General features: G+C 36.6%; 1 long non-coding RNA gene across 1 annotated transcript in view; it reads left to right on the top strand.

The window, feature by feature from the left end:
• The window catches only part of LOC147577130 (uncharacterized), a 189,580-nt gene that overhangs the window by 53,741 nt on the left and 109,552 nt on the right, over positions 1-26,287 (top strand). The gene's annotated exons all lie outside the window — the stretch shown is intronic.

Genomic DNA, 26,287 nt, shown 5'->3' with positions numbered 1-26,287 from the left:
ACCATATGGAACTTTCCCTTTGGACTTTCTTTTCTTCATTTTACCCTAATCTTAGTCATCTCTGGACTTACTGCATTGACAGACACAGAACACAACCATTACTTCCCATCTCCATGACTGCTATCTTCTTCTGAGCACCATCTCTTTGTCTGTGGGTTACTTTAACGGCCCTAGAATCCTCTGCTTCCTTCTGCCTGTGCTGGTCTACGTTCTATCCTGAACAGAGCAATCAGAGGAAATATGTCAGATTATGTAATTTCTCTAAGTAAACTTGGCAATTCATTCCTTTTTCCTTAGAGCAAACACAACAGTGTCCCCTGAGCCATGCACACCTTGGCCTCCATTGTTTCTCAGACTTCAGCTCCTACTGTTCTTCCCAATTCTTACTCCATCCCAAACACTCTGACCTCACTGATGTTCTTTGAGCAAACTGGCACAATCCATTTATGTGTTCTTTACATGGGCTATTTCCTCTGTCTAAAATGTTCTTTCTAAATGTCTACATAATTTCTTCCTCACCTCCATCAACTCTTTGCTTACTTTCACTTTTTCAGTGAAGTCTACCCTGACTACCATATTTAATTTGCAACCCAACTCTGTATTTACCCCTGGCATTCCTAAAACCCCTATCCTTCCGTTTCTATCTTTGAACATTCCTCATCTTATAACATACTGCATAGTATATAATGTTAACTCCACCAGGGCAGGCATCTTTTTTTTCCCTCGAATATTGCATCTGAGTTAATGAGCTTTGATGTTTATGTTTATATTAGTAGAAATATTAAATTTTAGCCTTTATCCCTCATATTTATTTTTATTTTACCCTGCTTTATTATTATCATGTATTATTTATACATCATTTATAACACTCTAGCAGGCTGTATGTGTTAGTTAGCTATTTTGGTCAAAGTCCCTCACCCCCAGTTAGTGTGTGTATATATATAGTATTAATCTATATAATATTTTATTTATTTATTTATTTATTTATTTATTTATTTATTTACTGACCTAGGGAATTTACCTGTTTGTTTACTGTTGCATCCTCTTATGAAACAGAATGCATAAGTACCATGGTAGATAGTCAATATATACTCATTGAATATATGAATGCATTGGAAGTCAGCAATTTGGCACTTCCGTGAGCTATGTAGTGCAATCAGACTGTGCATGAATATCAAGAGAGTTTCCACTTCTATAAGAAGTCCAGAAGATTTGCACGTCTCTACGGTTTATCCTATTCCATTCATTATATTCTTGTCAACGAATAGTATTTGACCTTTTATCATGACTCTGCATATGCAGACTTGGCAATGAACAATAATAAAAAATAACCCAATGTGACATCTTTGATTAATGAACTGAAGATATTTTCATTCAGGCACAATTCACCAGGCAACATGAAACCAGAGTCCCTTCATTAAATTGCTAAAATAGTCTATAAATTAGAAGATCTACAAATAGAGTAAGGTAAGGAGTAACAAAGGAGAAAGTAATAACATATATACAGAAAGAATCTTTTTCTTAAAACCTCCTTGGATTGTGAGTTACCAACACTATCCATTTTATTCAGTTATTTAGGTAACTGGCTATAATTCACATGTATTTGAAGCCAAAGCTTTTCAGCAAGGTGGGAGGTTTCAATATGGCTGGCTAGTGCAACTCCAGCATGTACATGCTTAAAAGACACTATTTATTTCTTATCACTCTTTGAACTATTTTAGAGTAGTAGCAGCAGATCTGAATAAGTAAACCCGAAACCAGTGTGTGGAGTCCCCTTTGGGACTTCTGCTTCAAGCTAGTTGTTTTTGCTTTTTCTATTTCTATGTAAATCTAGAAAACTCCTTCCTATACATTACAAACTGTCTGGGAGCATACGACTGTATATGTTTAACTGCTTTATTTTAGAAGCAACAACCACCCACTGCATGTTGAATAATTAGCCAGAAGATTAAGAGGATACAGGTTTGTTGAAAATTTCAGGCTGCCTTCAAAATTAAATAAGCACAGTATTTAACTTCTTACTAAATATGTCACATGTAAAACATTCTCCACCCCAGAATCCTTATATCAACTACATATGACCCAACAAATCTACTTTCCCCACGATGAAATCTTGCGTGCAAAATTTGGATTTAGACTCAAAGAATAGAGTAAAACAATTTATTTCATGGATGTAAGTAGAATGAAAAAGAATATTTCTTCTGAGATTAAAAAAAAAATGGTTATAAAATAATCAGTGTTTTGGTTAGAATGTTTAGATCTCTACTGTTTGCCCAGGTCACATTCTGTGTGGACTCAAAGTAGCCCAGAGTAATAGATGGGTAATTTGGATATTATGGCTCAAGGAATTCAATATGGTAAATCAGAGTAATCATAGTGACTTCCTGGAAACAAAGAGAGGGCAATGCCAGTATTTATTGATCGATTTATTTCTACCACATGATGTTACACATTGTGTGCTTGAAATACATGATTTCCAAATGCGTTCAGTAAGTGCAGTTGCATACAATACAAAGATGAGAAGCAATATCAAGTTGTTTATATTTGTCACCATGACCTGGTTGTGGTAGATTGTTTAAACACTATATAACATACATACAAAAGTAAGACACGCAAAATAAGTATCCAAAAAAGCATAAGCAACAACCCTACAAAAAGTTTAGATACTACTGAAAGGGAAAAATGATTACTAATATATGAATTAATAGAACTGATGAACAGAATCCGCTTCGGTTGTGATTTTTCATTTGTTTGCCTAAGTTAGTCATTAAGTAATTAGAGTTTGTCACTGAAAGAAAATGTAATCAAATTTTTTTAAAAGTTTAAATTTCACACATCCTGAATTGCACAGCAGAGGCCTACACTCAGTACATAAAACCCTAGTGTTAGAGTATACACTAATCATTTGTTAAAACTTTTGTTGTATATCAATCCCTGTTGTAGCTGTTTGTTTTGTTTTGTAGAGAATTGTACTCAGAAATCTGTAAGCTAAAGATATTTCTGGGGCACCTGGGTGGCTCAGTTAGTTAAGCATCTGACTCTTGATTTTGGCTCAGGTCATGATCTCACAGTTTATGAGATAGAGCCCCGTGTCAGGCTCTGTGCTGACAGAGTGGAGCCTGCTTGGAATCTTCTCCCCTGCCCATTCCCCGCTTGTGCTCTCTCTCTCTCTTTCTTTCTTTCTAAATAAATCAATAAACATTAAAAATAAAGATAGTTCCAAAACATTTTTCTTTTTTTTTTTTTTTGACTTAACAGCATCACAGGAAACTAATACGTACCAAAAGCCTGTATATGTATGCCAGTGCATTATTTCTCATTTTTATTAAAAAAAAAAAACAGTTGAAAGAGCTTCTCTACATAAATTTTACATTGATTTTTCTTAGTTCCCTAGTCATCAGAACTATTAAAACGCTATTTTATGATAAATATGATCATTGTGATGATGCTAATCATCAGCAGAAGTAGTATTTTATATTCTACAAATTACATGGACATTATAGTGTGCCCCAGGTGTCTTTCCCAAAGACTTCCAAGCAGAAATTAGAGGAAGAGTTTATTGCTATACAGATTTAAGTATCCTAGAATATACTATATCTTTGTTTTAGATAAGAAGCTCTAACTACAGTTAAATTGCAGCTAATTATCCAGTGGCTGCTTATCCATTTTATGGATTATCCAACTCTTTTGCTTCTCCTGTCATTAATTCAAGGCTCATTAGTTCCTCTTTCTTTCAGAAGTCTGACATGGGTCTCACTGAGCTAAAATCAAAGTCTAAGCAGGTCTGCATTCTTTACTGGAACTTGTAGGGGAGAATCTATTTTCTTTTTTTTTTTCCAGTTGCTAGATACTAGCTGCATCTTTTGGCTCTTGACCTCCTTCTGCCATCTTTAAATCAGCAGGTACCGTCTCTCTGACCTTCCTTCCATCGTTATATCTTGCTCTGATCATAGCTGAGAGAGGTTCTCCACTCATGTGTTAAATTGGCCCACCAAAATAATCTCGAGTAATTTCTTCATCTCAAGGTCTCTACCCTAAGTCATATCTGCAACATCCCTTCTGCCAAGTGAAGGAACATACTCACAGATTCTGGGGTATCAGGGCATGGATATCTTTGAGGAGTCTGGTTATCACACTCAATGAATCCCAAATTCTCACATTGCTGTATTTAATTTTTTTTTGGTAAAACAATAAATAATACTAAAAAAATACCTAAGTAACTCAAGAATAATAGCTCCCATTTGCTGAGTGCTTACTATTTTTCAGAAACAAATAGTATCACATAATTCTTACAACAACCCCTTGAAGGAGGCAGTCTTCTTATTACCATTTTATAGATGAAGAAAGGGAAAATGATGGCTCGGGCCAAGTCACACAGCGTGGCAAAGCCAATATTCCATTCCCAGTTCTCCTGGCTCCAAGTTTTACTTGTGACTCTCTGTTACTTTGTAAGTAAGTTATTCTCCTGTATTTACACCTTGACTCCAAGAGCTTTACTAAACAGACCATGATGGAGATTGTGGTGCATGGTTTATAGCAGTGGTTCTCAACTTTAGCTTGTATCAGAGCCACCTTTAAGAGTTTGATAAAGTACAGAGTGCTGGGCCTATCCCCAGAGTTTCTGATCCACAGCTTTAGGGTGAGGCCTGAGAATCTGTGTTTCTACAAGTTACCAGGTGACCTGATGCTGCTAGACTATACTTTGAGAACCACTGGCCAAGAAAAGGAAAAGCCTGAGTTGGGATGAGCATCTGCCCCAGATATTTTAGCAGAAGGTGAACTTGAAGGATGGAATTGAAGGAAAGGCAAAAAAAAAAAAAAATCATTGGATATTATAGAGAGATTGGGGAGAAATACAATTAAGCTGGCCTAACCCCTATGAAGTAGGACAACTTGACCAGGGCCATTTATTTAGGTATTAACAGAGCTAGAACTAAAACCTAAGCCTTCTCAGGTACAGAAAAACTATTGAGAAGATGTGTCACTTATTTTTAGCCTTTCCTGTGTCTGACCCTGTAAGTGGATTTAATTATCTACACTGTCTCCATTCTCATGTCAATAAATAAGTGGAAGGCTGGCATCTGAGCTCTGTTTGTCCAATTGCTTTGAAAAACATCCTGGAACACTTGGGGTATAAATAAAGAGTGAAATCTGTGTGTATTGCCATCATTTTATTAATTTAGGCTGTGCATAAAATCCACGCTATTTGAGCATCAAGAGGATTTTGCTAATTTTTTCCCCCCAAAGGACATCATTTTGGAGCAAGGTCTTGATGTGCTGTTTCTCATGTTTCTCTCTAACATTCCCTGGCAAGGCACGTGCTAACAGCCTGGCTCTGGAAGCATCTGGCTGGCACTAGAGCAGCCCTGAGAGAGACAGAAGGACCTGTTCTTCATCATCTTTTCAGAAAGGATTTCAACTCTCTGGAGCTTGGCGGGAAGTCACGTCTTTTCTTCATCATTTCCTAACATTGGTATTCCTTTTGAAAGCCTATTTATTGAGGTTTCTGAAATGCCTTCTCTGACACCAAGTTTGGTCATCATCTGACCATAAGATAATCAAAAGAACCTGGGAAACGTTTGGAGTGAAATGTATGGCATGCCTTAGAATTGAGGCACAGGGGGAAAGTGAGACGAGGCAGATGTAGGAGCTACAGCTTATGCACTGCATTTCTAGATGTCAGCAGTGTTGAAATATGTAGCTTAAAGCAAGTGTAGATCAGCAAAGGCTGGGATAGAAATAACACTCTATTTCCTGGGATGATTCATTTAAGGAGGCTATTTATTGCATACATAGTTTAAAGATTACATGCCCGTTTTCTTCTATGGTTGTTCATACATAAATATATTTTACTGGCCCCGAAATAGCCTAACATTCCCTCAAAAAGTAAAATAAAAAGATAGGGGGAGAGGAGTTCATTTCCTGACCATTGGAATGTCAAGTTTCAAACACGGAAGATTATTGTAGTAATGATTGATGCTTTTAACATGATGTCACCAAGAATGATATTTTTTTCTTGATTGTTGATATGAGTCAGAGATTATGTGGAACACAACTCCCAGGCCAAAGATTCATTGGAAAGGATGGATATGTTAAGAATGTCTTTCAACTTCATGGAGAGTTAAGCGCAGCATCTTTGTCTCCACCACTGGAAGTCTTCCATTTTGGTTATCTGGCAAATATCTGCCCAGGAATCCTCTGGGCTCAGCCTGTGGTGGTACATGGGGGATATACCCATGGTTCAGTTTTATTTCTGTGGCCTTAGGTAAGAATTTGAGCCAGTTTAGAGCTCCTTGATTTGAAGGCAAAGCCAACTCAGAAAGAGTAGCCAGAAATCATTCCATGCGATGCAGGTGTTTCCTGGGCTGCTATTTAAAAGACTATACAAACAATGAAGCAACAGAAAGACAAATAAAGAAACTGATCCCATTCACAATTGCACCAAGAAGCATAAAATACCTAGGAATCAATCTAACCAAAGATGTAAAGGATCTGTATGCTGAAAACTATAGAAAGCTTATGAAGGTAATTGAAGAAGATTTAAAGAAATGGAAAGACATTCCCTGCTCATGGATTGGAAGAATAAATATTGTCAAAATGTCAATACTACCCAAAGCTATCTACACATTCAATGCAATCCCAATCAAAATTGCACCAGCATTCTTCTCGAAACTAGAACAAGCAATCCTAAAATTCATATGGAACCACAAAAGGCCCCGAATAGCCAAAGTAATTTTGAAGAAGAAGACCAAAGCAGGAGGCATCACAATCCCAGACTTTAGCCTCTACTACAAAGCTGTCATCATCAAGACAGCATGGTATTGGCACCAAAACAGACACATAGACCAATGGAATAGAATAGAAACCCCAGAACTAGACCCACAAACGTACGGCCAACTCATCTTTGACAAAGCAGGAAAGAACATCCAATGGAAAAAAGACAGTCTCTTTAACAAATGGTGCTGGGAGAACTGGACAGCAACATGCAGAAGGTTGAAACTAGACCACTTTCTCACACCATTCACAAAAATAAACTCAAAATGGATAAAGGACCTGAATGTGAGACAGGAAACCATCAAAACCTTAGAGGAGAAAGCAGGAAAAGACCTCTCTGACCTCAGCCGTAGCAATCTCTTACTCGACACATCCCCAAAGGCAAGGGAATTAAAAGCAAAAGTGAATTCCTGGGACCTTATGAAGATAAAAAGCTTCTGCACAGCAAAGGAAACAACCAACAAAACTAAAAGGCAACCAACGGAATGGGAAAAGATATTTGCAAATGACATATCGGACAAAGGGCTAGTATCCAAAATCTATAAAGAGCTCACCAAACTCCACACCCGAAAAGCAAATAACCCAGTGAAGAAATGGGCAGAAAACATGAATAGACACTTCTCTAAAGAAGACATCCGGATGGCCAACAGGCACATGAAAAGATGTTCAGCGTCGCTCCTTATCAGGGAAATACAAATCAAAACCACACTCAGATATCACCTCACGCCAGTCAGAGTGGCCAAAATGAACAAATCAGGAGACTCTAGATGCTGGAGAGGATGTGGAGAAACGGGAACCCTCTTGCACTGTTGGTGGGAATGCAAATTGGTGCAGCCGCTCTGGAAAGCAGTGTGGAGGTTCCTCAGAAAATTAAAAATAGACCTACCCTATGACCCAGCAATAGCACTGCTAGGAATTTATCCAAGGGACACAGGAGTACTGATGCATAGGGGCACTTGTACCCCAATGTTCATAGCAGCACTCTCAACAATAGCCAAATTATGGAAAGAGCCTAAATGTCCATCAACTGATGAATGGATAAAGAAATTGTGGTTTATATACACAATGGAGTACTACGTGGCAATGAGAAAAAATGAAATATGGCCTTTTGTAGCAACGTGGATGGAACTGGAGAGTGTGATGCTAAGTGAAATAAGCCATACAGAGAAAGACAGATACCATATGGTTTCACTCTTAGGTGGATCCTGAGAAACTTAAGAGAAACCCATGGGGGAGGGGAACAAAAAAAAAAAAAAAAAAAAGAGGTTAGAGTGGGAGAGAGCCAAAGCATAAGAGACTGTTGAGAACTGAGAACAAACTAAGGGTTGATGGGGGGTGGGAGGGAGGAGAGGGTGGGTGATGGGTACTGAGGAGGGCACCTTTTGGGATGAGCACTGGGTGTTGTATGGAAACCAATTTGACAATAAATTTCATATATAAATAAAAAAAAAAAAAAAAGCTTTACCTATAAAAAAAAAAAAAAAAAAAAAAAAAAAATAAAAGACTATACATCTCCGGCCTGTTTACCAAGCCCTCACTAAGGAAGGAATCAAGTCACCTCTCGGTAACATTCAAAGGCACTCTTTATTTGTTGGCTAGTTCTGTCTTTTTCCTTTTTTTTGCCAGTCATGTTGTCTCCTTCCATCCAGGAATAGTTCCAGCAGTCTACTTAGGATATTTTTATTGGAAGGCTATGCAGCAAATGTATCCTATCCTCTGGCCCTCCCCTACTTTAAGGTAATTTCTCTCCCTCTTCATGTTCCTACACTTTATCATTGCAAACAACAGCACATCCAAATGGCTCCCTGCTGTCCTTTAGCTTCATAAACAAGCAATGGGTATAACCAACATGTATTTTGCATTTACCTGCAAACCCCTCTCAGAGGATCTGTAGTACTTTAGAACTCCATTCTGAATACGGGAAACATGTATGATGGGGAAGAAATACGAGAATAAGAATAAGAATAACCTAGGTAAAAACAAATTTGAAATAAAATTCAGTTTTATTAGGAATGGTCTCCCGAGAGAAACTCATAGACTACTAAAACAAATAACTCCCTCACTGCTGTTGCACCATCATATTCCATAAAAGATTTTCAAAGGCCTTCTCCTGGGGTTGACAGAGTAGTTTATTATTACTGTTATTATTACTATTACTATTGTTATGTTTCTTAAGTGTTTGTAATTCAAATAATTGAATGCAATCTGAGTAATCATTTAAGCTTCAGGTGCATAGTTAATATTTATATAAAACTTCAGAGTTTCCAAACATTTTTTGATGCACTATCAAATAACCAAATGCACTATCAAATAACTCTTCAAAATAACTCTGTAAGTTAGCATTATTACATTACATTTTAAAATGAGGAACCTGAGAGACGTCTGGGTGGCTCAGTCGGTTAAGTGTCCGACTTTGGCTCAGGTCATGATCTTGCGGTTCGTGAGTGAGCCCCGCATTGGGCTCTGTGCTGACAGATCAGAGCCTGGAGCCTGCTTCAGATTCTGTGTCTCCCTCTCTCTCTGCCCCTCCCATGCTCATGCTCTGTCTCTCTCTGTCTCAAAAATAAATAAAACATTAAAAAATAAATAGATAAAATAAAATGAGGAACCTGAGCTACACAGAGTGCGATGGCTTGCCTAGGATCAGGCAGTTAGTGACAGAGTGGCCCTGAATCCAGTGGTTCCAATTCGTGCCTTCAGAACTTTCTATTACAAGAACCTGTGGATTTGGGGTTGGAGGGGGTGGGGAGGGGAAGAAATCAGTGCCCAGGCCCCAGCCCAGAAAAATTAAATCAGAATATCTGAGGATAGGGTCCAAGAATCAATATTTTCTAGAAATTCCCTAGGAGATTCTCATGTGCAGGCAGTAGTGGGATCCATAGTACTAATCTGAATCACTTTCTTTATCATAGTTAATATTGGAGGATAGATTATTTAATCAACTTGTAGCAGAGGCAGGCAAACTAAAAGCAAAATAGCTAGCATGCCATTTCTTTTTTTTTTTTAATTTTTTTTAATGTTTATTTATTTTTGAGAAGAGAGAGACAGAGCATGAACAGGGGAGGAGCAGAGAGAGAGAGGGAGACACAGAATCGGAAGCAGGCTCCAGGCTCTGAGCCATCAGCCCAGAGCCTGACGCGGGGCTCGAACTCACGGACCGTGAGATCGTGACCTGAGCTGAAGTCGGACGCTTAACCGACTGAGCCACTCAGGCGTCCCATAGCATGCCATTTCTTATCTCCCATTCTTCTTCAGCAGGTGTTTTGGGTATGTCTTTATCAAACCCCATGAAAACATGGGGGATATTTAATACTAATAACTAAAAAGAACACTTGGAATAGCAGGGACAGCATACAAAGCAAGCAAAGAGAAGGTCCTGGCTAGTGGACTCTATTGAGTATTCCAGTTTCATTATTCCCATAACCATGAACACCACTCCCTTTTCTCATTGAACCAATCATTGTCATTAGTCTTTGGCATATATACTCAGGAGGGAGGTGAAATGACCAGTGGATATGCAGTCCCTGACCAAATGTACATCAATTGCTTTTTTTTCCCTCGGTTAGTTACCAATGACTTGTGAACTTCCATTCAAAATGACTCTGACCTTAATTTCATTAGTGATTGTAAATGCTCCTATAATTCCTAGTAAAACACTAGCGAATATTTTGCCACTATGAACTATATACATTTATTCTGCCTCACACCTCTTTTTATTCAGCCTTCTTTCTTTGTGACTGAGTCTAGAGGCCTGCCTCCTAAATTAGAAGATGGAATGGGCTGATATTAGCCTGTTTAGCCTAATACTGGATTAGAAAACAAGGAGTGGGGGAAGAGGGAATTCACTGAGTTCCATGATCACTTCTTTTGCTGATCAAGAGCTATACCTGGTAGGTGAAATAGCAAAAAGTTTTATGTAAAGGTGATCCAGTCAGGAAGAGAAAGTTCGAAGAAGACCCCTTCTAGTTGCTAATAATGAAGAGAATGTGGATAAAAATGGTAACAGAAGGAAGGCTTCAGATTATGTTCTAGTATCCTTGCTTTAAATCTTCAGTAGATTGTAATAGTGAAGAGAATACCAAGTGCTCCTGCCCTAGTTTGGGCTTTTGAAGGAGAACCATGTGTATTTATTCATCTACTCATTCAGAAATATTTATTGAGTGCCTGTTCTGTGCTGATTACTATTCTGAGTGACAGAGGTAGAGCAGCCTCACTCAGTTCCTATGTAGCACTGGTGATAGAAGAAAGGAGTTTTGTTGGAGTGTTGACTTAAATCTGAAAGAAAGATGTATCTACTGAACTGCCCAGAGACTGAGTTATTTAGAGAATCTAAGCTATTAAATTGGTCTAAGTCACTGAACTGAACTGATAGAAAAATTTCGGTTCCCTTCTCTCAGCAGTAGAGAGTGTTCCAGAGCATCATATCAATTAGTTCTAAGAAAACTAAAAGCAAAGCTGCGTTTCTCAACATACTACTAATTTTGAATCTCTGTTAGAGGACAATAGAATTGTTCCTATTCCTGGGAATAAGAAGTGCCTAAGGTAGAGTATTGTCATTGCTCATTGTCAACACTGGTAAGCCTAGGAGAATTCAGAGGGTCAAGATCAAGAAATGGATAGCTTGGAGAAATAATAGACCACTGTTATGTATTTGTACTGATGCATTTTTTTAAAAATCCTTTAGGCTGAGAACTAGAACTGTGCCTCTAATTATAAAGATCAACTCTCAGGGAAAAGAACAGGATAGGTAAACTGTTTTGGTCATTGAAATTAGATAATGCCATGCTTTAAGGACTTTATGTGTATTTCCCTATATTCTAAGTCATTGAAACAGCAGTTGTAAGCAGCTATAGTTTTCAAAAAACTCTCACAATTGTGTGGAACCCTCTTATAAAATATGGAAACCGAACACTTAGGTCTTCTTCCTAAGTATCGTGAATAGCATCTCAGTTTTCATACTTCACTTGACATCCATTTACTGTTTGATACTGCTTTCTTAGTTTTTACTCTCACTAGACTCTCCATTTATTTGTCTGCAGTGTCTCAAAATACAGGAATAAAAATTATTTGATCATGGGGCTATATAGGGACTCATCTAAAGATCTAAGAGCTTCGGCAGACTGTAACTGCTTCCTTAAGAAGCGTGGCATGGCAGGAAGACTGGTTTAGACTTTCCTTTTGCCCATTTAGTGTCAGTTACATATCTACAGTATCTGGCATGTTTCCTAAGTGTAGATATATGCAATCAGATACTCGGTGGCATCCAACCATGGCTACTTAATTTTCTACTTATATATTCAGGAAAGAGCCTGAAGTATGAGGCAATGGGTACAATGAATGCAATTCAGTGGTAATGATGATGAAAGTAAGCAATTCTCCTCTAAGGAAAGATCATCTTTTCTTGGTTCATTAATTGGTTAAAGAACTTAGATCAGCATAAAATGCCTTTAGCTGGTAATTAGCATGCAAATAAGCACTGGCCCGCAGGCCCAGGATTTAGAAGGAACTTGGCTGGGCTTGAAAGGAATGCTGGAGGCAAGCATATTTTAATAAAAATAAAAAATAATTCCCAAAGCATTGGTAATATTTGCTTTATGATGTTTTCCTTTTTAATCCTGTGAACCCCGCCATGAGAGTTGACTGTATTATTAAGATTCACCATTGAGGGCCCTTGAATGAAGTCTTTAAGAAATAAAAAAGAGAACGTGTTGCTTTTGAAGAAGACCTGTGGGCTTTCCATTAGGAAGTTTATGAAACATTTATATCTGGTCCACAACACCTGGGCTTTATACAAGAGTATATTTTACAGAGGCTATAAAGTTGCTGGGGTTGTTACTTTTGCTTTGAGCCCATAGGCCAGCACTAGTTGTCTGGCCCCACCAAACTGGAAAGGGACTGAGAAATATGGGGGGACACACAGTACACAGTACTGTTTCATTTTAAAGTCATACAGTAAAAGATTTTACCAAAGCCTTCATATCCTACTTTGCTACAACAAATGTGACCAAGCTTAGGGTCACCAAGATGCTCTTTCAGAACAAGAATAAGAAAATGTGGACACTTTTTTTCTAGAGTGATGTAACAAAAATGACCATGGTGGAAGAGAGGTGGTGCACTGACAACTTTTATGTGGTGTTTAAAGCGTAGTCTCCGATGAGTTCTAGCGAAGTGCTCCTAGTTTAAAATTTTTTAAGTTCTTTATGTAGATTACTATTTCTCAATATTTTTTTTCCAATATCTCCACGAAGGAACCTGCTTAGACGTTTGTTTACATAAATGACCTCTCATGAAATATCATATTCCAGGTACACGCCATCTCTGTTAATGTAACAAATGTGTATCTGAGCTTTACACATTAGAACGCTCAGGGCTTTTTTGTCCCTTAAGAACCAGTTTTCACACCCTTGAAGTTGATACCACCCCTCATAAGAATGCATGATCTAAATTTAGCAGAATAAAAATGAAACATAACCTATATTCTAGCATTTATAGGCTTAGAGTTCAAAGCTCTGAGTTCAAATCATAGAAGTATTACTGACTTGCCAGAGATGCTTGGACCAATCATTTAATCCCACTGAGCCTTGGTTTCCTCATCTGTAAAATGTAGATTATAGTGTCTATCTCTTTGAAGGATTTTGTTGGGCTCAAATGAATTAGCATTGATGTATTGATGAGAATAGTCAGTAGATACTAAGGCTCTATGTAAATGTTAAAGATTATCATCTCTACCTACTTTCACCCATACTTTGGTCTAATTTTTCTAATTACTATGGGAAAGCAGGGATGATTTTCTGATTACAAATCTTTTATGTATCCCATATCATAACCCCCTCTAATTAGAAAAGGTAGTGCTATTGAATTGTAATATGAATGCTCACTCAAATTCCTGATATTAATTTTAAAATGGTGGCGATTGCCCCAGAAGCACTAAATCTACCATTTCCCCCTAATATCTGCCAAATATATTTCAGACTAGATGGATCTGAATGGCCAGAAATCCACATCTGCATTCTCTTTTCCTTTTCTTCTTAGCTAATAGAATGAAAATCTGTTAAGAAGAATTTAACTCCATACCTTAGCCTATTTCTAGTTGCCACTGTAAATAATGCTAGAGGAAGGGATATAAATTGGGGACTTATGATGTTTGGCATGAAGCGTTAACATGGCTTCTTTGGACAGATGTCAGAGATCATAAAATGCCAGAAGTTCACACACACACAAGATAGAATCAGAAATCTCACAGGATATAGGGCAAAAGTGGTGCAGATCAGTTCACCTGGAAAGTTTCCTTTTGCTCTCCTTGTAACACCTCCCTTCACTCACATGCATGTGAACTAGAAGAGATTGATCACAGAGGCTTAAGAAGTTATTATAATTTGGTATCTTATGAAAATCTCTCAGAATTGGATAGGCAAAGAATATTGGTCATTCCCATGACATGTGGTGTCCCACAAGAAAAATAATAAGCCCTTGAACTTGTGCCAGCTGCTCTCTTTATGATCCAGGTGATGAAGGAGTAAAGAGCTGGGATGGAACTCTGTTTAGCTGATGATTGTAATAGTAGATTTCCAATTCTTTGCTACATAATATATTCCTCCCTGTATTAGTAGGAAAATTTGAGCTGCTTTGTATGAATATTTAAAAAAAAATGAATGCAGGGCGCCTGGGTGGCTCCGATGGTTGAGCATCTGACTTTGGCTCAGGTCATGATCTCAGGATTCATGGGTTTGAGCCCCACGTCGGGCTCTGGGTTGACAGCTCAGAGCCTGGAGCCTGCTTCAGATTCTATGTCTCCCTCCCTCTCTGCCCCTCCCCCACTCAAACTCTGTCTCTGCCTCTCAAAAATAAAGAAACGTAATAAAAAAATTTTTAATGAATGCAACTCAGAATAACATTAGTATTTTTAAAAATCTGCAGCGTCAAGCTTTACAAATAATATACATCTTTTTTTACACATGACCTGTTAAGTTGACCTTGGTACTTTGCTCTTGCCCTGGCATCCCTTTATTCCTGCCAGTCTCCTTCTATCTTTTCCATTTCACTCTTTTTATCAGGGGAGATGCCTAGGGCATGGGGATTGTAACTCCACAAAGTGTTTATTTCACTTAACAAGAAATCTGTGTAGGAATCAGAGCAGCACTGGTTCAGAGTGGCAGAAAATTGGGGCATTGGGCATTAAGCACAGATGCATTTAATAATTTATACAGAATTAATAAGGTACTGGGTTGTATTTAAAAGCTCTGATCAAGTGACTGTTACAGATACTATTTACAAAATTGATACTTCACTGGGAGACAAACCAAGTTTAGTAACATAATTAAATAGAAATTAAATTAAGGAAAATGCATAATCATATTCTTATTAATATAACTTTGTAAAAATTATTTGTGTATTGTGGGCATTGAGCAAGATAGCTAAAGCACGTTAATTAGATTTCAAGTGAATTTCCACCATGTTAATTCATATTTTATAAGAATAGTAATTAAAATGCAACATGTTATAGCTATAGTATAGTATTTTATTATATCCCATATTAACATTTCCTTATAGGCAATTTTAAAACATCAGCTTAATGGATTAGTAAAAGTGCAATAGTGTAACTGGGCATTTATTGTTAATAGAGTCCAGATTATGAAGTGAATTTTTACTATTCTTAAAGTCATTCACAAGACAATTTTAATGATATAATACTTACATTCCATTTGGAGTTCTTTTGTAGCTACTTTGTGCTGCAAATGACTTCTATTGCATATTTAAATAAATATTGGTTGTACATCTCTTTTTCTAAACTTATTTTTGTTTATATAACAAAAAATAATTATCCTGGTCTTTGAATTTGAATATCAAATTCAGTAGGTATGTAATATGTCACATGTTTTGTGGACTGGAATTTTATTGGTTAGATCACCGTATAAGTTTGCCAAACATTTCCCATATTTGAACAAGGGTACAGATGTAAGGGGTGATTCTAATTCTTTTATGAAAAAGTAATCATAAGAAGGGTGATTAGATAAATATTAAAATGTGTGAAATCAGGTTAGGTCATCTTTTTGGCAACCAAACCACCCTTTTGGTCATATGCCATTTAGAAAATAGAAATTTCATTGCTCTGTTAACTCAGGGTCTTAGCAGAGCCCCAGTAGTTGATAATGCCAGTATGTGCCAACTGAAAAATGTTGCATAGAAACAAGTGAGAAATCATTATCAATGAGTTGTTAATCAGAGCAATTTGAGATGGAGACTACCTTGCTGAGAGTTGTCTGCAGAGTTCCCATGCTGTTGTTTTGAGAGAACTCCCTCTTCTTTTCCCTCAGTACTTGAGATCAATGAGGATATATGGCTTATTGGCCCAAGGGAAGGGTCTTAAACATGTTTCCAATAACATTGTGGAGAATGCATTAATATTTCAAGTTTTTAGATGAGGAGGCAGAAGTGAAGCGATGTAGTAGGCCCCAAATTTCCAAATGTTCCCAGTGGGGGTTGTTGGTTGCATTTCCCTTGTGATTGCTTGATATCATCCATTCTCCACTACTTATTAACACAGATTTCAACCACTTATTCCTGTCTTACCTTCTGCAGTGTATAGGCTCTCTGTGCTATTTTACCCAAGTGTAGCTGCAACTTTGTGGTAGACGCTGTGACTCTTGCCCACATTATCTACAGGAATGAAGGATTTAAACTTCCAGTTTTATCCAGTTTAAACTGTCTCAGATTTCAGCCCCCTCCAGATACTGCCTTGGGTAGAGATCTGCCTCACTCAAATTCATCTCTACTTCCTGGGATAGTCTGCAACCAATAACTAACCAAAAGTCAAAGGGCCTGGCTTCTAACCCCAAAGTGGGGAAGGTTGAAGAAGTATCCCTTCTTTACAATTCCCTGCTGGGTCATCTGTGACTTACACTGAGGCCACATTGCAGTTCAACTTCTCATTTTGCCTAATGGCTTTTTCTTCCATAGGTTAGATCCCCAGAGCACTCCCTGATAAATTTCCTGCATGTTAAACTTCATCTCAGAGACTGTTGCCCGGGTAAATCAATTGCAGCAACACCGCACTGCTTCTAGATCTGGAATTTGTCATTATTTTGTGGCGATCATAGAGTTAATTCTACATTAATGCTATTTTGTTTTTTTTTATTCTGGATACACACTTCTTGAATGGCTTAAATAAATGAAAACAACAGTTGCATCTAGATGATAGGGTTAATAAGAGAGGTTGAGTTTATAAGATTTAAGAGGACCTTCATCTCAAAAGGAATAAGATAAAATGAGGGAATCTTACCATGAGAGATAATTGGATTCAGATCTTGAATACATTAACTAGAAATCAGGAATATGAATTTAAGTGATTGTACGAAAAAAAAAAAGAGCATTTTCCTTTGCAGTCTTCAGTGTTCAATGATTAGATAAAAGTCCCAAAGGAAAATATGTTTTGCCTTTGTGGCTTTGATCATTGGATGACTATTGGAGCAAAGACTTCAAGTTTGCTACAGGGAAATGAGTTTGAGCAAGTGAGGAAATTTCTCTTGCAGGTTTTACCAGTGTAGAACACTCAAGCTCATTACCCTTTATACATAATGAAGTCATTCACTGAACTTCTTAAGTGCCCCTTGGCTGAACACATCCCAGGACAACCAGCATGGAGCCAAGAAGAAAACAAAATTCTTTCATATTAATTATACTTTGGAGATATTTCATGGAATCTTTCCAAATATTGGGATAAAAACCTCTAAATAAATTGTTATAAAGAGTTTTATTTTAGCAATCAGGTACTTTCTAGAAGTTCTGTAACTATGAGCTTTCTGTGAGCTCTTAGCTCTACCCAGTGAATTTCTATAGCCTCATTCAATACAATATTTATGTTTTCCAAACTATAGCTGTAAAAGTTTCTCATTTTGTCTATTTTCAGACTAAAAGAACATTTCTGTGTTTCAACTCTTCTTTGTCATATCTGTCTGGTGCCATTAAATCATAATACTCTCTGATTCTCACCACCACCACCACCACCACCCCCCCCACACCCCAGATAATATTTACTAAGACTTAGAAATTGAACATGTAGCTAGGATTGTATGTAAATGAGAAGTCTCTTTAATAACCTACATTAGAGAAAGTCCTCGCCCTGTCTATCCATGGAGAAATCTGTGTATGATGTGAACTTATTTGTTGAATCACATATTTTATTTAAATAACAGTATACAGCATATACTTCCAACTCCAAATTATTGAAGATGACCTTTGAAATAAAGGATGCTATGCTGAAGAACCTAGCAAGTTTCCCTTCTCTCCATCCTCTCATTTACTTTTTACTTTTTACTTTCTTCTTTGCTGTATATTCCTTAAGTCAACTGTCAACACTAATAGATACTAATAATGCAAAGGTTTGCACATTTACTTATTCAACAAATATTTATTGAGACTCTATTAGGTGCCTAGACATGTGTTAGAAATTTGGGACACATTTTTTACCCAAGCAGGCACTTCCCTCCCCCAAAGAAACTAATGTAGAGGGAGAAGAACTTCCTTTTATTTTTCTAGGATCTATGACTTAGCTTAAGAATTAAACTGACATAAGCAGATTAACAGAAGAAAAGTGTACACATTTTCTTTAATATTTTGTATAATGTACATGAGAGTCTTCCAAAAGAAAATGAAGACCCAAAGAAGCTGTAAGGTCCCAAAGCTTATGCAGTTGACAATGCAGGGGCAAGGAGTGCTGGCTCCCTGCACAGTCACAAATCTGTGTAGCTTTTGATTCCCCAAAAATTCAACTACTAATCGCCTATTGTTGCCTAGAAACCTTACTAGTAACATAAAAGTCAATTAACATATATTTTGTATATTATATGTATTATATACCATACTCTTACAATAAAGCAAGGTAGAGAAAAGAAAATGTTATTAAAATCATAAGGAAAATAGGGGCAACTGGGGGCTCAGTCGGTTAAACATCTGACTTCAGCTCAGATCATGATCTCATGGCTTGTGGGCTTGAGCCCTGCTTTGAGCTCTGTGCTGACAGCTCAGAGCCTGGAGCCTGCTTTGGATTCTGTGTCTCCCTCTGTCTCTCCCCCTCCCCCTCCACTCTCTCTCTCTCTTTCAAAAATAAATAAACATAACATTTTTTAAGTCATAAGGAAAATAAAATATATTTACAGCACTGTATTATATTTATTTAATTAAAAATTTGTGTTTTAGTGGATCCAGAGCACTTCAAACCTTCAAAGGTCAACTGTACTTAGGCTAGGAGTAGTAAATTATGGGCAAGTGACTAGGAAATACATGGGAGAAACTAACGGAAGAAAAGGGCTATTTTACTGGGTTTGTTTGAACAGATCCATTTTATCATTGACTCCCAGTCAGGTGATAAAATGTTCTTCTCAGTATGAGGAAGCCACTTTTTTAAAAAGTTTATTTATTTTTAGAGAGAGAGAGAGGGAGAGAGAGAGAGAAAGAATCCCAAGCAGGCTCTACACTGCCAGTATAGAGCCCGAGGTGGGGTTGGAACTCACAAACTGTGAGATTATAATGTCAGGTGAAATCAAGATTCAGTTACTTAACCAACCCAGGTGCCCCACAAGGAAGCCACTTTTGTCATGGGAATGTTATGCTTGCTTTTAGGTAGACTGGGGAAGGTCAGAGAGACCTTCATGTATCTACTCTTTCTTAAATGCCTGCAGCTCAAAACAATCAATGTTCCAAAGCAGGATATTTTGGGGTGGCACATTCTGATTCCCTTCAATAACAAAGTGACTCCTGATTTCCAAAAGTTCACTATGGAGTAGGAGACTCAGGCATGTAACAGTCATACATCAAATGTATTCTATGTATAAATTGCTCCATAAAAAATGAGCTTGAGAACTTCCTAATTCTACTTTTGGGGATTCAAGAAACTATCAACAAGAGAAGGAGAAATCCAGGCAAGAAAGTAACTTGAGCAGAGATCTGGGGCTTAACAGTGAAACCCTGTCAGCACAGTTAGAGGGCATTGAGCTGACTGACTGCCCAGGCAAAGCACAGGAAAAGAGGCTGACACATTAGCAAAGGGCTAGATTATCATCTCTGCATTTCTTACTGAGAAGCCTGGTGATGGAAATGATGTTGGAGAATGGAAACTGACCACCAAAGATCTGGGGGCTCATTTTGTAATACAGAATTACTGTCAAATATGGCTTCTTGGCCAGGGACGACATGTTCCAGTCGCTGACAAATCTAGATGGTGAGTAGTGTTCACTAATTAAACGTAAGCCACAGGGTTATGTGTCTCTCCCAGGTCAAAGTGGTGCAAAAAAACCAACCTGGGCTTTTTAATGACTTGATGAATCATATCCCCACCCTGCTAACCAAGAACACCTGCATTAGACACGTGCACAATTGAGAGATTAACTTTTACTCTGTTATCCCATTGGCATTGTCAATTTTTTTTGTCACTGCAGCTAGCTTCACCCTAATTAGTGCACAGGGCCATTAGAGAATTTTTCATACAGGTATGATATGGTCAGATATATATTTTTGAAAAAGGAAGATGTATTCGTTTGGGCAGGAAGATCATGGTATCAGGAAAGTATAATAGGCTACTAGAAGGTTGGGATTTGTATCAGGAATTTTACAGCAAAAAGAGATAGGATAGTTCTGGTCAACATTTGGGTGGTCCATCCTATAGGAATTGCTCCTAGCTTCATTAGGGATAAGTCTAGATGGCTGTCAGAGTTTGAAATATATGAATGGCAAATTAAAAGAAATACAAACATTTCCAGTTAGTAATTGAATTAATGGTACAGTAAACATGCATGTTAGATTTGGAGAACCCAAAATATAATGACTATGGTGATTGGTTATGTTCTGAACCACTACATCAAAATATTTAAAATGAAAGATTCTATTTTTAATGGAAAAATTAACATCTCATTGCAAAAAGGAATATCTTTGGTTTAACCCTTATTTATAGAAAGTGGTTGTTTTTTCATATGGATACTAGCCACCTCATAAAGACAGGACTGCCACAATATATTTCCAGCAAGAGGGTCTTATAAATGCTTATAAGGGTGACTTATAAATGCTCAGAGAGTGGAGCTTGAAGAGAGAATTCCCCTCTGCCAGGGTGTAGAATGCCAGATAATGAATCGTCAAGGAGGCAACATTACAAATTGGAGTCTGGAAGGAGAGAAGTCAAGGAAATAAGAGCTGTTAAAGAATGGATGATTGTGGTAATTAAGGTTATGGGTAAAGAAGGGTTTAGTTATTGCAATGCAAATAAATTAGGGGCGTGTTTTAAGCAATGAAACAGTGTGCCTTTTGGAATTTGTCAAATTCTTGCTTTTTTTTGTTTCCAAAAAACCTAATGCTTTAGTCAGGAAGTGTCTTACTCTTGTAAGACATACAGAAAAAAGGTAATTGCTAAAATATAAAAAGAGGCTTATACACACACCTAGCTGCCTTGAACCAGTTTTGGATTAAAACAACAAAAAAGACATCAATCATATTTTTCAATCAGTGTTTAGCATATCATTACCAACCTTGGCAGGAATAAATGACACGTTTGTAGGTGATGCTAATGAAGATGACATTTTAAATTCAGATTGACAAAACTCAAAGCTTCTATTTGTAAAATAATCCCCAGATGTGATACTGAATCTCTGAGGGGATATTTGAATCATGAAACTAGAATATTGTTCTGTTGAAGGTTTCATGTATAAATTGATTATAATCTAGTTTTTCAAGCCACTCTTTAATGAGGTACTTTTGATTATTTCTTGGATTTTGTGTTAGCTCTTTGTTCTTGCTTTTGGAGGGGAAGGGGAAATTTGTGTTTTGTTATTCCAGTGTTAGGAAGCTGGTGACAGAAAACATAATGTATCATCCAGGGAATTCTTTCAGAGTTTAGGTTTTCAAATTCTTTTATATGATTATAGACAAATTTGCATTTATCCTAAAAAAATTTGTTTTTCTGATTATAAGATTATATGCTCAGTCTATAAAACTTAAATTATAAAAAAGTATAAGAGCATTAAAATATATTAATATAGTTTTGTGTTTCTCTTTATTTCTCTGTGCGTGGATAAATTTGGTGAGCTTTTTCTTGTAGTGTTTTATTATATCATTCTATGTCAAAAACACTTTTGACAACATAATTTGAATAACTGCACAAGATTTTTCACATAGATATATCATATATTTTTCAATAATTCTTTCTTTTTTTCTGAGCATATGGAATGTTTCCAAAGTTTTGCCCTTCTACAACACACACACACACACACACACACACACACACACACAGGGAAAATCCCCACCCCTGGATAAGTCTCCTTATAATATAGTTATATCTGTACATGTTATTTTCTTACTAAAGATTGATAGAAATGAAATTTCTACATCAAGGTGCATAAGACCTGTTCAAGGCTCTGTATACATATGGTAACATTGCCCTTCAGGTCACCTGTGGCAATTTGTGCTGCCACCAGTGTCATTGTTGCATTGATCTAGCCAGCTCTGATTATCATTACTATTTCTAATCTGTGTCAATTTACTAGATGAAAAGTGCACTCTTTTTTGGTTTATCATATTATTTTCATTTTTCTATCTATAAGAGGGAATAACCTTTCTCATTTGTTAATTAGCCATTTATATTCTTCCTTCTTTGAATTGACTTTCTAAATCTCTAGATAGCATTGTTTTCAAAATAATGATTTATAGTAGTATATTTTTAGAGATACAAATTCTAAGATCTTTTCAATTTTATTGTTTACTTTTGTCCACATATATTTCATTATTCTGTAGACAAGTATAAATTTTTGAACTTAATATATTCTTAAAAAATAGTTACCCATGATGCAGTCACTTAAAATATTACCTTCATTCTCTCTTCAAGTCTTTTCATTTATTTTCATAAATGCTTTAATTCCTGAGTTTATTGCTTATTTTGATGTATTTATTTGTTCAGCATCTAAGTTGTGAATGTGTGTGTGGGGTGTGTGTGTGTGTGTGAGTGTGCTTATTTTCTAAAATTGATGGGGAGAGAGCATATAAAATAACTTTTTGGTCTATAAAGTGATAGCTATATTATGCCTGCTTTAATAAATTAACATTTTCCTTTTCTGACTTCTCAGTAAGACATCTACAATACCTTAAGCATAAATCCCTCTTTTATGTTATAAGTTATAACATATAGAAGTATATAAATGTAACTGTACAAGTTATAAACATTTATAAATATTTATCTGCTAATCAGAATTCATAGACACACAAGGATTCTGGCCTTTATTGGAATATCTCTAACTCTTTACTGTGTGGAGTTGGAATGCTTATTGTTTCACTTATATATCATATATCGTATCACATATTGCATTCTTAGATATTCTCTGGTCTATTTTAGAACTACTTATGTTAGCTCATAATAATAGATAGTATATAATAGGCCTATCTATTATTATTATATGAGATATATATATATATATTCCATGTTATACCAATGAATCATTTAACCGTGGTACTTTTATAATAAATATACATGTCTAATGATGGAAGTTCCTTAGTCCCATATTCAAAATAATTTCTCAAAATATTTCCAAACAACTTTAAATTATTTCATCAAATTGCAAATAATTTTCAGTTGAGATTTCACTCAATGTGAGAAATATTTTGGACAGAAATAACACCTTTTTCAGTATTCAATATTTCTATCCAAGGAAATACTGTTTCCTCATTTATTTAAATATCATAGCTCTTAGAAAGTGTTGTGGCTTTGCATATATGAATTCTAACCATTTTCCATGAGAATTGATCATTTCTGTATATTTTATTTATTTACATCGCATTATTGAAGGAACTTCGATGCATTAAATGTTTTAACTGGCTTTACTGATACATAGGAAGTTTATTGCTTTTTTATTTAGTGGTTTTAATGGATTTTTTTATTATTTAAAATATAATAACATAATGGAGTTAATCCTCTACATTCTTTAAAAACAAAATGGATGTGATGACATCATTGCAATCATCTTGTTCCATTATTTCCAGTAAGTTTAAGTCTTGTTACTTGCTCTTTCTTCTTCTTCCTTTTTTTCCCTTTGACTTTGAATAGACCCTCCAGAAAAATATTAAATAGTAATGTCACTAACAAACTTTATTGTATTATTTAAAAGCTGGATGGAATTCTGCTACAGCTGTGTTTTCCAAAGTGTTATCCTTTGAACATTAATCTCTCCAGATGCTCTGGGAGCAAAGAATTCCATGTTAAAAATTAAAAAAAAAAAAAGTCTGAAACTTGCCTTTGAAGGCTTATCATATATTTTTGCATGTTAAAGATCTGAGAAATCTTATAGTAAAAAGAACTGTTTAATTGTGGGGTTTTTTTTCATTCTCTAACAGATCACAGAATTTTTCATAGAATTTTAATTAAAAACCATTAGAATTAATGTTTCATTGAACAATATCAGCCATCAATTAAAGCAAAACTCTTTGTCCTATTTACCCAACTGAACAAGTACCAAGGGTGGGAAGAATGTTCTGTCCTGGGTGCAGGCTGTAAATAAGGGGATATATTCTCTGAAAAGAATGTGAAAGCAACATTAAAGCCAACTAAAGATCAGTGTCATTACCACTCTTCTCTTGCTTGTAGTTCTCCCCCTGCACCAAAATCTTTGGTTAGTCTGAATACTAAATTTAGAAAACTGTTTTCAGTCTCTATTGAGTCCTAGTAATTTATATTTAAGCTTCAAATTACACATTTTTATTCTTTTTTGGTAAGTGTTATATTCTACATGGAAATTAGTTTGACATTCTCCCATTTATATCATGGCTGTCAACATATGCAGATGAAGCTACATGTGTTCATTTTGAATTTTTTTAATGTTTATTTTTGAGAGAGAGAGAGAGAGAGAGAGAGAGAAAGAGAGAGAGTGACAGAACATGAGCAGGGGAGGGGCAGAGAGAAAGGGAGACACAGAATCCAAAGCAGGCTCCAGGCTCTGAACCATCAGCACAGAGCCCGATGTGGGGCTCAGACCCATGAACCATGAGATCTTGACCTGAGCCGAAGTCATAGGCTTAACCGACTGAACCATCCAGGTGTCCCAGAACACGTGTTCATTATGAGAGCTAATTGGCAAGGATAGAATTCTTTGCTTTCTGATTGAATTGTGTGTCCTTGTGGGGATATGTAGTCTTGCATTTATTTAAACAGTACATTGGAAATAAACAATAATAGCCCAGTGGTAGTAAAGATAAAGAAATACAACTTCAGTTATTTCAATTTTATAATTCATTGTGACCACTTGGAGTTTTATTTGTATTTAAATTTTCAATCAGTGAAAAAAGGTGGGCTGCAATATTTTCATTTACTAGGTGCAGATTTTGGTTCCTACACAAAACATTTTGCTAAGTTAGAGTAATATGTTTAACAGTTTTTAATTCTTACTGGGGCAGTAGAGTTGACCTTTTGAACCCCTGAATCAGTCAGTCATTGGCTGCAGGCTGGGACTAAGGCATCTTCCATTAGCAGACAATTCTCCAGGGAAGGCAGCTGTGAGCAATTATTACCCAACCCTCATAGCAGTTGGGATGGTTCATGGGCCTGGCTAAGGGCTCTGAGTCGAGAACCAATAGAATGTACTGCAGGTTCAAAACTTTTCTTCCCATTTAATCTGTTGAAGATTTTTCAACTTGTCAAGAAAATAATTGAGGTAGGCTAAAAAAAAAAATGCACCCCCACTACCATCACCTCCCCCGAAACGATATCCATGTCCTAATCCCTGGAGTCTGGAAATGTACCGTTTATGGCAAACAAACCAAAAAAGGGATCTTTGCAGCTATGATTAAGACTCTTGAGGAGAAGAGCTTAGTTATCCAGGTGGGCCCTTAAGGCAATCACGTGTAACCTTATAAGAGGGAGGCAGAAGCAGACCAGAGACACTGACCGGAAGGTGTGTTCCCTGAGGCAGATTGAAATGTCGAAGCCACCAGAAGCTAGAAGGGGCAAGGAATGGATCCTCTCTTAGAATCTCCAGACAGAGCATGGCCTTGCCAACACCCTAATTCTGACCTCAGAATTTATGAATGAATGAATTTCTGTTGTTGTAAGCCTCCCAACTTGCTGTATCTTGGTGCAATGGCCATAGGAAACAAATGCAGCACTGCAATCAGATTGACAGGTAAGCAGTTCTAGGCTGATTTTTTTTTAGCTAAGTAAACCTACATTTGTGCCAGATCTGGGATTACCAAACCTTTTTCTTATATTCACGGCTTTTTTTTCCCCTTAGCAATTTTTTGTATGCACATTGTGGTACTACACAGGTGAATCTTACTATGTTACTTTTTCATTAATTGTTTTTATGTGTATTTATTCTCTTATTCATTTAGCCTATAAACTCCTGTTGGGCAGAGCTTATTTTGATAAAGGTGGAAAGAAAGTAAAATTTGAAGTCAACTAGTCCTGGTTCTGAACTCCAGAACTTAGGCAAGTTACTTGACGTACTGAAGCCTTAGATTCCTTATGATATTCTTTAGGTACCTATGGTGT

Source organism: Puma concolor, chromosome C2 (genome assembly GCF_028749965.1).
Source record: "Puma concolor isolate L17-30 chromosome C2, mPumCon1.1.hap2, whole genome shotgun sequence".
NCBI classification, from domain to species: Eukaryota; Metazoa; Chordata; class Mammalia; order Carnivora; family Felidae; genus Puma; species Puma concolor.
Note: the sequence above shows the minus strand (reverse complement) of the source record. Positions and strands in the feature narration are given on the sequence as shown.